Here is a 15396-nt window from a genome sequence, read left to right on the forward strand (position 1 = left end):
GCGATCCAAAGTTATATTCGGATCGTTCATGGTTAAAGTGTAACGTCGCTGGGTAGCGTAAGGATTACTGAATATTTAAGTCCCTTAAACGCTTCTCCTCCTCGTCGAATGCCTTCCTCTTTCGAACCAGAGCCGGGGAAATTTCCTGGAATAACATGATCTTGGATCCTTTATAGATCATAGCTTGGGGGTCTTTTCCACGCTTACCTGGCCTGATCCAGCTTCCAGATTTAAAAGCTGTGGCAGCCACTGCTCCAGGAATACTGTAAGCTGGCCTTCTTCTTCCCGTTCGGGAAGGCCCAGCAAACGAATATTTTTTTGACGACCTCGATTATCGAGGTCGTCAATGTTATTCTCTAAGGTTCGGACTCGCTGTTCGAGAGTCCGGACCTGATCCACAGCCGATTGTGCTGCAGTTTCGGAGGTCATGGCCTTTAGCTCCGCCCCTCCGACTCGGCGCTCGATTTCTTTAATGTCTTGGTCGTGCTTCTGCAGCGTGGCCGAGAGGGAGTCCCATCGACTTCGGGACTCCTCGATAAACGCGTCGATCTTCACGTCCAGCTTGGAGATCATCTCCACAAGGCTTGCCCCTGTAGGTAAGTTCCCCGGGGCGGCTGTGGACGCCTCTGCTGGAGCTGGAGAGGGTGGGGGAGGGGGTCCTGCTTGTTGAGAGCTGCGGGCTCCCTTCCCTTTAGTCATTTTAACTAAAGATTAGATTGTTTAAGTTTAATATTAAACAACTAATTAAATTAAGCAACTATTATAAATGATTTGGTGAGTGTGGTGGGGGTGGGTGACCCACTTTACCCAAGTCTTCGGAGGAGCACTGTAGACTCAGACTTGCTGGGTCGCCACCATCTTGGATTCCCCTCAGAAATGAGCAGCTTTAAAACAAAAACTGGTAATGTATGAGTGTGATGTAGTATCGGCCTGTGTGCGTGTTGGGTGGTGTGTGTCTGTGTCCGAGAGAGAGCGTGTACACGAGAGAGGTATAGATAAAAGTGAGGAATTGCACTTTGCTTTAATAAAAAGGGAAGGACTTGTAGCAGTTACTGGCGGGGCCCTGGGTTATGTTGTAGAACAGAGACATGGGGGTGTGGTTCAGGTACATAGTTCTTTGAAAGTTGCATCACTGGTAGACAGAGTTGTTAAGAGTTGATTAGCCCACTTGCCTTCATTGTTCACACCTTCATTAGATTAGATTACTTACAATGTGGAAACAGGCCCTTCGGCCCAACAAGTCCAAACCGCCCCGCCGAAGCGCAACCCACCCATTCCCCTACATTTACCCCTTACCTAACACTACGGGCAATTTAGCATGGCCAATTCACCTGACCTGCACATCTTTGGACTGTGGGAGGAAACCGGAGCACCCAGAGGAAACCAACGCAGACACGGGGAGAACGTGCAAACTCCACACAGTCAGTCACCTGAGGTGGGAATTGAACCCGGGTCTCTGGTGCTGTGAGGCAGCAGTGCTAACCACTGTGCCACCGTGCCGCCCACACAGTTGAATATTGGAGTTGGGACATCATTTTGAAATTATACAGGATGTTGGTGAGGCCACTTTTAGAACACTGAGTACAGTTCTGGTTGCCCTGTTATAGGAAGAATACTATTAGAGAAGGTTCGGTAAAGATGTACCAGGATGTTGTCAGGACTGAAGGGTTTGAGTTATAAGGAGAGGCTGAGACTTTATTCACTGGAGTGGAGGAGGTTGAGGGGTGACCTTATTGAGATTTGTAAAATCATGAGGGGTGTCGGCAAGGTGAGTAGCAAAAATAGTGAGGAGCATGTTTGGTTATGTCGAGTCCTAAATAAATAAATATTGGCTCTACCGTTTCTTTTTCTCCTATTGGCATTTGGACACTTGAATTTGTCAGTAATCGCAGCATTGCCACAGAGTGTACAGCGCATGCTCCTCGGTGTCAGCAAGAACGGCGCATGCTCCTAGCTGTCCGCTGCAACGGGGCGCGACCTTCTTTAGAAGCTAATGGGGAGCCTTGGAGGACCGGAAGTAGGGTAGTCCTCCTGCCAATGAGAACATCCACTATTGTCTGAATGCGGAAGTTGTCCCATGAGCTTCTGAAGCTGCTGCACCTCTCTCTCTGAAAGAAGATTGAGCTTCACTCCAGACTACAACTTCCTTCCTCTGTTTAACATTGTGAGTATGGCACTCTCTTTTCCATTTCTTTATTTCATTGTGGGCTTCGGTTGTTGACTCGCAGCAACTGAATGTAAAGACAGTGAATCCAGGGAGGAGCAGACTCAGGAAATGTTGATCCAGATCAGTGTCTCAATTGGCAAAAACAGTCTCACAGTGTGAAGTTATAGCCTTTGCTGTGGGGGGAAAAAACAGCAGAAAGGAAGTGCATTGTTTAAATGGAGATATATTGGGATGTGGGGAAAGTGAGGACTTCAGGTGTTGAAGATCAGAGTCAAAAAGTGTGGCAGCTTCCAAGGAGCAGGAGAGTCAACGTTTCAGGCCCGAGCCCTTCATCGGGAATGCCGTGTGGATGTACAAAGGGGCCTCAGCGTCCTCCGACACCAGTCACTGCCTGTTGTGGGACAGGTGCAGCAAGCAATCAGCAAGGCAAGTGTTATATTAGCAAGAGGAATTGAGTTCAGAAGTGGGGATGCCTTCCTGCTGTTCGGGGGGGGGGGGGTCATTAAATATATTCAAGGCTGAACTCCTCTGATTTTTGAACAACAAAGAGGTGGATGTTTCTGGGGGAAGGCAAGAAAATGGCTTCAAGACCAGTATAGAACAGTTACAGAGTCAGACAGCACAGAAACAGACCCTTCAGCCCAACTAGTCCGTGCTGACTATGTTCACAAACTAAACTCGTTCCACCTGCCTGTGTTTGGCCCATATCCCTCCTAACCTTTCCTATTCATGTCCTTATCCAAACATCTTATAAACGTTGTTACTGTACCTGCATCCACCATTTCCTCTGGACATTCATTCCACACACAAACCACTCTGTCAAAGGAAAAAGGTGTTCCTCATATCTATCTTAAAATCTTTCTCCTCGCACCTTAAAAATTTGCTCCTAATCTTGAAACGACACCTGCCATTCACCTCATCTATGGTTTTATAATTCTCTATAATGTTGCATCTCAACCTCCTGTGTTCCACTGAAAACATCCCAGCCTATCCACCTAGATGTAGATGATCAATATCTAGTTATGATCTGTTCAAAGCTGGTGCAGGCTCGAAAGACCAACTGACCTACTCCTGCTCCCAACTCTCTCACTATGTCCAGGACAGTAAGGGACTATAAGACAGGAGCAGACATTTGGCCATTCACCACATCAGGTCTGCTCATACCATTCAATTGTGGCTGATCAGTTTGTCAACCCCATTCACCTGCTTTCTCCCAATACCTCTCGATCCCCTTGATACTCAAGAACCTATCTATTTCAGTTTTAAATATCCTCAGTGACCTGGCCTCCACAGCCTTCTGTGTCAAGGAATTCCATAGATTCACCACTCTCTGCCTGAAGTTTTTTCTTTTCTCCATTCCAAAAGGTCCTCTGGTCCTAGTCTCTCTTACCAATTGAAACATCTTTCAAATGTCCATGTCGTTCAGTATTATGTATGTTTCAATTAGATCCCCCCTCCGGTGAGTGTAGGCCTGTTAATCAACATGAACCAGACCCTTCAGGATGAGGTACAGCAGGGATTAGGTTCAGCAAACTGAGAATGGAGGGAGAGTGTGTGGGATGGAGATTTTCAGCTTCTCTGGAATAAGGGAGGAAAAAGCGATAAATCAGAACTGATCGGTTGGGCTGATCGGCCAAAGAGTGGCCGGTGGAGTTTAATTTAGAGAAATGTGAGGTTTGCATTTTGGTCAAGCAATCCAGGCAAGACTTACACAGTTAAGGGGAGTGTTGCAGAACAAAGAGACCTTGGTATGTTTTCCTTTATTGGTCAGAGCATTGAGTACAGGATTTGGGAAATCCTGTTGCTGTTGTGCAGGACATGTGGTTAGGCCACTTTTGGAATACTGCATTCAGTTCTGGTCTCCCTGCAATAGGAAAGATGTTGTGAAACTTTGAAAGGGGTGGGAAAACTTTTATAAGGCTTGTTGGCAAAGTTGGAACGTTTTGATGTTCAGGGAGAGGCTGATAGGCCAGGGATATTTTCCCTGGAGCATCAGAGGTTGAGGGGTGACCTTATAAAAATATATAAGGGGCATGGATCAGTGCAAGGTCTTTTCCCCAGGATAAGGGAGTCCAGAACTAGAAGAACATCGGAATGGGGAAATGGGAAGTGAGTAGAAACTTTTTCACGCAGAGGGTGGTGGATGTATGGAACCTGCTGCCAGAGGAAGTCGTGGAGGCTGGCATAATGACAATATAAAAGGCATCTGCCTATATGAATAGCAAGGGTTTAGAGGGATATGGGCCAAATGCTGGCAAATGGAACTACGTTAATTTAGGATGTCTGGCTGGCATCTGTCTAGGTTAGGGTGGATTAGCCATAGGATGTGCAGGTTAGGTGCATTAGTAAGGGTTAAATGCAGAGCGGTTGGGGAATGGGTGTGGGTGGGTTACCCTTCGGAGGGTCGGTGTGGACTCCCTAGGCTGAGTGGCCTGCTTCCACACGATGGAGCTTCTCAGAAGGGAAGATGTTTTGCAAACTGCGCAGGTGCTCTGTGGACCAGACGGCCGCCATCCGGAGCAGGGCTCAGAGGGATATGGGCCAAGTGCTGGCAAATGGGACTAGATTAATTTCGGATATCTGGTCAGCACCAAAGAGTTTGATCCAAGTGTCTGTTTCTATGCTGTATATCTGTGACTCTGGCTTTCCACAAACATTTGCCACATCTTTACGTTCAGTTTCTCTCTGGTGTCTATGTTAATACCTTGATGTCTCACTTTGCTCCCCCGCTTCCCGGGGACGTTAACCATTTTGTGTCTGGGTCTTCAAAAAGCTGCATTGCAGGTTAACCCTGAATTGACACTCTTCCCAACTGCCCCGAGTTTGGGAAGACTTCAGGAATTCCTCGAACCTGCTCAGGCACCAGCGGCTCCACACTGGGCAAAGGCCCTTCAGCTGCCCCGAGTGCAGGAAGGCCTTTGTCCGGGCCTCCCACCTCCTGACCCACCAGTGGTCCACACGGGGCAGAGGCCCTTCAGCTGTCCTGAGTATGGGAAGAGATTTACCCAGGCCTCCAACTTGCTGACCCACCAGCGGGTCCACACAGAGGAAAGGCCCTTCAGCTGCCCCGAGTGCTGGAAAGGCTTCACCTGCTCCTCCCACCTGCGGAGGCACCAGGTGGAGAGAAACTTACTTGGAATCAAGGTATGGGTTGAAATTGGTGAGTGAGGCAGTATTTCCTTTGGGTTACGGCTGTAGCAAGGAACCAATTACAAAGGGACAACTCGGTGCTGACCAATAGTAGAGGAAGAGAGGCGGAGGGGGGTGGCCGTGTGAGCGCTTATTTAAAAAAAACAGCAACTTTTTCTACGTCTTTTTGGTGAGGGGGGTGCGGGGGTGGAATCTGAAGCTGTAACAAAGTTGGGTCACAATAAAGGTTACCTGAACTTAATGCAAGACTCAGGCTCTCATTGAAAGTTTTGAGCTCCAAGAGGTTTTTGTTTTAAAGCTGCTCATTTTTTGCAGCCTCCTGTACTGAGTTTCCAATGTCGTGTATCAGATGGAGCAGTGAATGAGGAGCTAGTATTGTTAGAAATTGTAAATTTTACAGGGGCAGAAAAAGCAAAAACATCAAGACTGACATCTCTCTGCATTTTGGATAATTCCACCTGAAAGTTAATATCTTTCACAAGCTGAAACTTTATTGCTGGAACAGCACAGCAGGTCAGGCAGCATCTAGGGAACAGAAGATTCGACGTTTCGGGCACATGCCCTTCTTCAGGAATGAGCAGAGAGTGTTCAGCAGGAGAAGATAAAAGGTAGGGAGGAGGGGCGTTGGAAATGTGATAGATGGAAAGAGGTCAAGGTGAGGGTGATAGGTCGGAGTAGGTTGGAGGCGGAGAGGTCAAGAAGAAGACTGCAGGTCAGGAAGGCGGTGCCGGGCTGGAGGGATTCGGCTGAGACAAGGTGGGGGGAGGGAGGATGAAGAAACTGGTGAAGTCCAAGTTCATCCCCTGTGGTTGGAGGGTTCCCAGTCGGAAGATAAGACGCTCCTCCTCCGACCGTCGCGTTGTTGTGGTTTGGCGGACAATTGGACGAACCAACCCAATCACCCTGTAGCACAGCATTTCAACTCCCCCTCCCACTCCACCGAGGATATGCAGGTCATTGGACTCATCCACCGCCAAACCACAACAACGCGACGGTCGGAGGAGGAGCGTCTTATCTTCCGACTGGGAACCCTCCAACCACAGGGGATGAACTTGGACTTCACCAGTTTCTTCATCCCCCCTCCCCCCACCTTGTCTCAGCCGAATCCCTCCAGCCCGGCACCGCCTTCCTGACCTGCAGTCGTCTTCACCTCTCCGCCTCCACCCTACTCCGACCTATCACCCTCACCTTGACCTCTTTCCATCTATCACATTTCCAACGCCCCTCCTCCAAGTCCCTCCGCCCTACCTTTTATCTTCTCCTGCTGAACACTCTCTGCTCATTCCTGAAGAAGGGCATGTGCCCGAAACGTCGAATCTTCTGTTCCCTAGATGCTGCCTGACCTGCTGTGCTGTTCCAGCAATAAAGTTTCAGCTTTGATCTCCAGCGTCTGCAGACCTCACTTTCTCCTTGAATATCTTTCACAACACTGGGATATCGCTGAGAGTGAGCAGGTCTGATTTTGGGAAGCAAATAAAATGTGTCAATTCAGGGTGAATCGGGAATGCAGCTTCTTGAGGAAGAACCAGACACGAAATGGTTAACGTCCCCAGGAAGGTGGGAGCAAAATGAGATGTCAAGCCATTAACACCGACATTAGAGAGAAAGTGGACCTATTGACGTGGCAAATGTTAGTGGAAAGCCAGAGTCATAGAGATGTACAGCACAGAAACAGACCCTTTGGTCTAACTCATCAGTACCAACCAGGTATTCTAAATTAATCCAGTCCCATTTGTCAGCACTTGGCCTATGTCCTCTAAACCCTTCCTATTCAGATACCCATCCAGATGCCTTTTAAGTGCTGTAATTGTACCAGCCATCACCATTTCCTCTGGCAGCTCATTCCTTACATACAGCACCCTCTGAATATAGGAGTTGCCCCTTAGGTTCCTCTTAAATCTCACCCTCACCCTGAACCTATGACCCATCCAGGGAAAAGACCTTATCTATTTACCCTCTCCATGCCTCTCATGATTTTATAAACGGTTGTAGGGTCACCCTCAGCCTTTGAAAACTCAACAGAAAACAGTTCCACCCTGTTCAGCTCAAACCCTGACAACGTCCTTGTCAATCTTATCTGAATCCTTTCAGGTTTCACAACATCCTTCCTCGAGCAGAGAGACCAGAACTGCACACAATACTCCAAAAGTAGCCAAACAAATGTCCTGGAGAGTGCACAACATAACCTCCCAACTCCAATCCTCAGAGGACTGGGAAAGTTTTCAAAACCCACAAAAGACAACCGGGAAAGAATGGAGGGACAAACAGATCTTTTGCGGGTCAGCTTGGAACATCAGGGCGGGGGGAAATGGGAATGAGGGAAAGAAGCTGAATGTGCTGGAGCAAGGTGGAGGAAGAACAGAGGATGCAATGAGGAATATTGCATGTGCTGTACTTGTACCTGTTGCAGTTACTGGTGGGAATCGGATGCATTTTAAACATCAAAACAGAAACGCTATCTACTCCTCCCGCCTTCCCAACGTCGATCCCTCTGTCCCTCCTCACCCGGGTAACTAAGACACATACCTGAGTTTGTGGAGTCTCCTCCCTCCCTGCATTCACTCCAGTTGCTACAAGTGAATAGATTTCCCCTCCCCCCATCTCTGTCTCCCTCCCAGGATGAAGAGTTGCCCAGACAGAGTGAGATTCACTCAAACAGACAGGGCCACTTCCCTGCTGTGACATCAACATATCAAGAGACGAGTCACAGTTTGCAAAACCCCTTCCTTTCAGAGAACCCTCACAGTGTGGAAGCAGGCCACTGGGCCTAAATACTCCATACTGACCCTCTGAAGGTTAACCCACCCACACCCATTCCCCTACACCTGTTGCTCTCCATTTACCCCGTCTAACCTGCACATCCCTGGGCACTAAATAATTCAGCATGGCCAATCCACCCTAACCTGCACGTGCCTGGGCACTATGGGTAATTTGGCATAGCCAATCGCCCCGAACCTGCACATACAAATTCACCACCATGGACGTGTGCGTGTGTTTGCACGAAAGAGAAACAAAAATCTACATCAGTATATCTCTGCCTATTTGAGAACAGGTGCCTTACTTCTGTTGTAAATATTGTTGTAAATCATAGCTGGGTGCTAATAGTTAGATGGAAGGGAGACAAAATTCCCCAAGTAGGGCACCATGAGAATCCTGGGAGAGCCCTATTTCTGGTTTACTTCTGAATGAACAAACATTAAGCATAAGCACCTATTTATTTCTAATTTTGTTTCATTTTTCTTGTTTAATTCCCTGTTATGACTACACTCTGTGCCTGGATGGTTGACAGGCTGGGAGATTGTGGGTTGGGGCATGATTACTGAATGTTTTATTGTTCCAGAAGGGGTAATAGGGAACAGGGAGATCAACAGAGGACGGAGAAATCAGGACCTGAAATCCGAGGTGACACCAGACTACCCTTTGATCAGTGCTTTGATAAGCAGTGCCAACCCTCTACCTTTACCGAGCTTCCCATCTGACTATCCCCTTGATATTCAGGATCCAATCCTTGCCATCCTGAAGCCATGTCTCTGTAAGGAGTCTCGGATCATAATTATTCTCTTCAATGTGTTCTGTCAACTCATTCACTTTTGTTACAATGCAGCACACATTCAGACACACTGTTTTTAGTTTCAATTTTTGTCACCTTTAAAATCCAGTTTTGATTGCTGGTACATTTACTCCCCTTGTCCCTTTCTATCACACTCTGATGTTCATTTTCCACATCACTATACTGCTCCCTGGCCTTGATTTGGATTGGCCATGCTAAATTGCCCAGAATGTCCAGGGACGTGTAGGTTAGGTGGGTTAGCCATGGGAAATGCAGGGTTATAGTTTCATAGTAATAGAAGCAGGAGTCGGCCATTTGGCCCATCCAGCCTGCTCCACCATTCATGGCTGATCTATCCATCAACTCAGCTCCTCCTCCCTGCATTGTCCCAACTCCCCTTCATTCCCCTACCATTGCAAATACCCTTTCAACTGTGTATTGAGTTTAGAGTCATAGCGATGTACAGCATGGAAACAGACCCTTTGGTCCAACCCGTCCCATGCCGACCAGATATCCCAACCCAATCTTGTCCCACCTGCCAGCACCCAAACAATATCTCTCCAAACCCTTCCTATTCATATACCCATCCGAATGCCTCTTAAATGTTGCAATTGTACCAGTCTCCACAACTTCCTCTGGCAGGTCATTCCATACACACACCAGCCTCTGTGTTAAAAAGTTGCCCCTTTGGTCTCTTTCATATCTTTCCCTTCTCACCCTAAACCTATGGCCTCTAGTTCTGGACTCCCCCACCCCAGGGAAAAGATTTTGTCTATTTATCCTATCCATGCCCCTTTATGATTTTATAAACCTCTATACGGTCACCCTTCAGCCTCTGATGCTCCAGGGAAAACAGTCCCAGCCTGTTCAGTCTCTCCCTGTAGCTCAGATCCTCCAACTCTGGCAACATCCTTGTACATCTTTTCTGAACCCTTTCAAGTTTCACAACATCTTTCGCATATGAAGGAGACCAGAATTGCACGCAATATTCCAACAGTGGCCAAACCAATGTCCTGTACAGTCACAACATGACCTCTTGACTCCTGTACTCAATACTCTGACCAATAAAAGAAAGCATACCAAACGCCATCTTCACTATCCTATCGACCTGTGACTCCACTTTCAAGGAGCTATTAATCTGCACTCCAAGGTCTCTCTTAGTGAAAATGCCTCTACTGCTTCCGTGGTCAGAGAATTCCATAGATTCACTACTCTCTGGGAAGAGCAGTTCCTCCTCATCTCGGTCCTAAATCTGCTTCTCCTAATCTTGAGGCCTGGTCTCATCCAGCAGCAGAAATGACTCGATAGGGTAGGGCTTTATCCCCACAGTGCAACAAATTCCCACCTTGCATCAAAATCCCGGATGTACTTACTTACTCAGTTGCTGTCTCATAAATGCAAGATTTCATTGTAACTTCTGCTCCCATTAAGGGCAAAACATCTCCGAAAGCTGCTCTGAAACTTCAGCCTTCACAATCGCACCTCTGCTTTCACCGAAGAAGATTAGAGTCATACAGCACGGGAACAGCCCATTTGGTACAACTCGTCCATGCCGACCAGATATCCAAAATTCATCTTGTCCCATTTGCTAGCATTTGGCCCACATCCCTCTGCATCTGGATGGGTACATGAATAGGAAGGGTTTTGAGGAATATGGGCCACATGCTGGCAAATGGAATAGATTGAGTTCGGATATATGATTGGCATAGACGAGTTGGGCTGAAGGACTCCAACTGTCTTCGGTGAAAGCAGAAGTGTGGTTGTGAAGATAGGGCTTTCAGAGCAACTTTCAAAGATGCTTTGCCCTTCCTGGGATCGGAAGAAGTTAGAATGAAATCTTTCATTTGTGAGACAGCAAGCAACTAAGTGAGTACATCCGGGATTTTGGTGGAAAGTGGGAATTCATTGCACTGAGAGGATGAAGCCCTACCCTATCCAGTCACTTCTGCTGGTGGCTGAGACTAGGCCCCAAGCTTTGGGGGAGTAGGTTTAGGACAGAGATGAGGAGGAGGAAGTGAGGGCTGCTGCTTTTCCCAGAGAGTAGTGTATCTGTGGAACTCTCTGCCTGAGGAAGCAGGCTCCAATATGACCCGGTCCTAATTCTTCAGCTTGACGTACCCGTGACTGTAAACTTTGAAGTGCTTTGGTTAACTGCAAATATTTCCCACTTGTCCAACAATCCAGTGTCAGCTGTTTCAGTCATTGGGATGGTTTTGATTCAGCTACTAAATACATCTACTCATATTAGACAATATTCATAACAATGTACGATATAAGCAAGTTGTAGACAATTTTAAAAGGCCGACCAAGCAAGGAGGTGGTTAACAAACACAGGGCATCCCTCTTCGAGTATGCACCTTGTTTGTTTACAAATTAAACACGCTTCAGATCTTTTCCTAGCTGCTTTCCGAAAATCTGGGTGCCACCAGGTTTGTGAGTGTTAACAATAATGGACATCATCAACTGAAATAGGCAGCAGCAAAGAATGAACACAAACCAGTCCAGCAGGGGGCACCCATGTTTTGGTTTGAGTATTGAGGGAGAACCCTTTTTGAGACCCCTGTGATATCAGTACCATACCCAGGCTAATGTGCATTGAAACCAGATTATGAAGTGTTAACTTTCCTGCAAACTTCTGCCTGTGTGTGTCTCTCTGTAACATTTTCCAACTTGCTTCATATCTCAGTTTGTCAGCTTTTCTTTATTCCTTCCTTCCTTTCAAGGCTAATGAGACACTCACATTCCAGAGCAGCCCAAGTTAGGGAGTTGAGCCTCATAAATCCTGGCTGTGACACATTGCTGCTTAACCAAGCGTGCAAACTCTATATACCTATCGTTTGTTCCATTTGCAAATCGAACACTTTTCAATACAAGTTGTTTGTGTCTCTGCATGAGTCCATATCCCAGGGAAATACAACAGAGTCTTTAATAGTTGCCCAATGTGTCCTGTATGCCAAATTCATTCAAATAGGGTTTCACCTCTCGTAACCCTGGGGTGAGCAAATTCATTATTACTAACTTTATAAAGCACAAGTGCTCTCAGCAGTATTACGTCCAGACGCGAGGACCCTGTTGAGTTCTCTCACTGTTATCTTGTGGCTGAGTAGGGAGAATTGTATCAACATTTCGAACAGCACTTTTGTCCCTGGCCAGCTTTCCTCTTTATTTTGGACACAACAAAAGCAGCAACCACCCTCTATATTTCATCTCTCCAAGGATATCGGCCGGTGACCTGGCAGGACCAGGGTACCTCCTGCCTGACTCGCCAACTGTGGGGGATGGAAATAAAGCCCCATGTCAGGAAAGAATTTGTTTATCAGGAAGCAGCACAGCTGCAAAGCCAACCGTCTCCGCTGAGCCTGGGAAAGACAAACTTTAGCAAGCAGGCACTAAGCTGAGATTCAAAATGGTTTCCAGGCTTTAATATGTGACCAAATGGCTGACCCAAATCTAATAATTCTCCCACATCATCGCAGGGAATTCAACAAGAAAAATGAAACAAAATGAGAAATAAATAGGCGATCGTGCTTAATGTTTGTTCATTATGAAGTAAACAGGAAATAGCAGTCTCCCAGGATTCTTATGGTGCCCTACTTGAGGAATTCTGTCCAACAAGTTTAATTGGAAGCACTAACTTTCGGAGTGCAGCTCCTTCAGGGGATTGTGGAATATAAGATTGTAAGACACAGAATTTATTGCAACAGTTTATAGTGTGATGTAACTGAAAGTACATATTGAAAAAGACCCAGATTGTTTAAGTCTTTCATCTGTTCGAATGACCATGATTATTTCAGTTCTTTCAAATGTAAATCACAAAACCTTTTGAAATAGTTAAATCCTCAAGTGAACTTTACCAATTGGTGTCGCGTTAGCCCAGATAATGTATTGAAGGTGTGAGTTCCCCTGTGTGAGATTGTCTGTGCCACAATGGTTAAACTGACTTACAGAATCTTACATGGATTCATGCAGTTTTTGAGCAAAGTAAGACATAATTCTGCAAGTACAAATTCACCCAACAAACTTGTGTGTGTGTGTGTGTGTGTGTGTGTGGGGGGGGGGGGGGGGGAAGAGAGATGTATATTTGCAGATATTTGTGCATTTTTTAAAGGAAAAATCTGCAGGCAGTCAATACATATGATAGTTTGTAAATTCGACTTGAAACAGAACCAGTCTGACTCAAGATTGGGATACAGGCAGACTCTGACCTCACACCTTTAATGCATTGTCTGAGCTGAGATAAGACCATAAGACATAGGAGCGGAAGTAAGGCCATTCAGCCCATCGAGTCCACTCCGCCATTTAATCATGGCTTGAGCTTTTGCTATAAAACCTTGTTATCTTAAGAAGGTGACAACAAGATGTTCTGTGATTTACATTGTAATGAGACACGTAACCGATTTGAAAAGGTGGAAGACTGAACAATCCAGGTTTGTTCAATATACCATTTCAGTGGCAGGACACTGGACTGTTTTGCTCTAAATTGTGTCTTAGGATCTTATCCTCCACAACCACCTGATGAAGAGGCAGCACTCCAACAGTTACTGCTTCCAAAGAAGCCTGTTGGACTACAACCTGGAGTTGTGTGATTCTAGAATCTGGTTTCTAGTATCTGCAGTCCTTGTTTTTACCTAGTTGATTTTAACCCTACAGTGAATCCTCTTGCAAGGATGCCTGCCTTGAAGAAGTTTTCCTCCTCTCTCTACAAGAATCTCAAGGAATCCCTCTCCCACTGCAACTCCCAACACGTTTCCTCTCCTGAGGCTCTTTGACCATGTCCTCAGACTCGCGACCACAGCCACGTTTGTTTCCTTGGTGCCTGCCTCCGTAACCAACTCATCCTACACAGACTCCGGACCACCTTTAAACCAGCAGAGTTCGGATCTGAACCCTGCAGGCACTCTGCCTCTATTCCTCATGAAGGGCTTTTGCCCGAAACGTCGATTTTGCTGCTCCTCGGATGCTGCCTGAACTGCTGTGCTTTTCCAGCACCACTAATCCAAAATCCGGTTTCCAGCATTTGCAGTCATTGTTTTTCCCCATGCTAAATTAGGCATAATATGCAGGTAAGGTGCATGACTCAGGGATAAATGAAGAGCAACGGGGACAGGGGAATGGGTGTGGGTGGGTGACCCTTGGGAGGGTCGGTGAGGCCGAGTGGCCTGCTTCCACACTGTGGGGATTCTCTGAAGGGAGGGTTGTTTTGGAAAGTGTGTTCTCCTCCCCGTGTGCTGCAGGCGCAGCGCATGCGCAGTGCGGCGGCCCGCTGTGGGCCATGCCCCGCCCCCTAAGCCGTCACTTTTCCTCGTCCCGTCCCTAGTTTCTTGTGACGTCACAAGACGGATGTGGCCCTGTCAGTTTCAAAGTGAATCTCCCGCCCTCTGGCCGACTCTTCATCCTGGGAGGGAGGCAGAGATGGGAGGAGGGGAAATTGGTCACTTGTAGCAACTGGAGTGAATGCAGGGAGGGAGCAGCCTCCGCAAACTCAGGTATGTGTCTTAGTTACCCGGGTGAGGAGGGACTGAAGGATAGAGATTTGGAAGGGGGAGGGCTGGATATCTCCTGTTTTGTTCAAGCCGGCTTTGCATCCTCTGTTCTTCCTCCACCTTGCTCCAGCACATTCAGCTTCTTTCCCTCATTCCCATTTCCCCCCGCCCTGATGTTCCAAGCTGATCCGCAAAAGATCGGTTTGTCCCTCCATTCTTTCCTGGTGGCGTCCATTACTCAGCCTTGCCTTATTCAGCCTTGTGCGTGAACAAAGTATATATCGTATATCCCCTTTCACCGCCAGCTGCTTCCTTGTTTGCGAAAGCAACATTTCCTCCCATTTTTCGCCGACACTGAACCTTCTGACCTCCCTGATGGTGTTTTTTTTTGTTTTTGCAGAAGCAGGAAACAGATGCTTATAACTGTTTGTACAAGCATGTCTAGCTTAACCTCCACCCCCTCCCCTCACAGCACCTTATCTGTTTGTCTGTAACATCTACCATTTGCAGGTACATTTCATGTATGCACATTTTAGCTCATACAAAAGCAATTTTTCATTCTTGTTAACTCCACTCTTGGCTGAAACAATTATACACTGGCGTTAGTTCATTTACCTTGCAGAAGCAATTATGGTTGCAGAAGTAACACTGCTTTAACTATATCCCACAGGGGTGACCCTACAACCTTGTATAAATAATGTGGGGCATGGCGAGGGTAAATAGACAAGATCTTTGATCTGGGATTGCTCATAGGTTTAGGGTGAGATTTAAAAGAAACCTAAGGGGCAACTCCTATGCACAGAGGGTGGTGTGTGTAAAGAATGAGCTGCCAGAGGAAGAGGTGGTTGCTGGTACAATTACAACCTTTTAAAAGGTATCTGGCTGGGTATATGTTGGGAAACATTTAGAGGGAAATGGGCCAAGTGCTATCAAATGGGACGAGATTGATTTAGGATATCTGGTCAGCATGGACTGAAGGGACTGTTTCTGTGCTGTACATCTGTGATTCTGGCTTGCTACGAATGCTTGTCACGTCTGTATGTTCA

At 46.8% G+C, this 15396-nt stretch overlaps 1 protein-coding gene and 1 long non-coding RNA gene across 7 annotated transcripts in view; both read left to right on the forward strand.

The window, feature by feature from the left end:
- LOC148144961 (uncharacterized) overlaps positions 1 to 15396 on the forward strand; it is a 78449-nt gene that overhangs the window by 14350 nt on the left and 48703 nt on the right. The window lies entirely within an intron of this gene.
- The window catches only part of LOC148144962 (uncharacterized), a 78343-nt gene that overhangs the window by 14244 nt on the left and 48703 nt on the right, over positions 1 to 15396 (forward strand). Inside the window, exon 1 of one of the 6 annotated variants that reach the window (XM_087975540.1) lies at positions 1968 to 2164. The exons of 3 other annotated variants lie outside the window; for them this stretch is intronic. The gene's annotated coding sequence lies outside the window, so the exon portion shown is untranslated. Of the gene's footprint in view, positions 1 to 1967; positions 2165 to 13633; positions 13931 to 14328; positions 14354 to 15396 lie in introns of those variants that run through there. 2 more of the 6 variants (XM_087975539.1, XM_087975541.1) reach the window with 2 other exon arrangements.

This window comes from Chiloscyllium plagiosum, unplaced genomic scaffold, assembly GCF_037043375.1.
Source record: "Chiloscyllium plagiosum isolate Xiang-an unplaced genomic scaffold, Cpla_swu_hap1 HiC_scaffold_27, whole genome shotgun sequence".
Lineage (NCBI taxonomy): Eukaryota > Metazoa > Chordata > Chondrichthyes > Orectolobiformes > Hemiscylliidae > Chiloscyllium > Chiloscyllium plagiosum.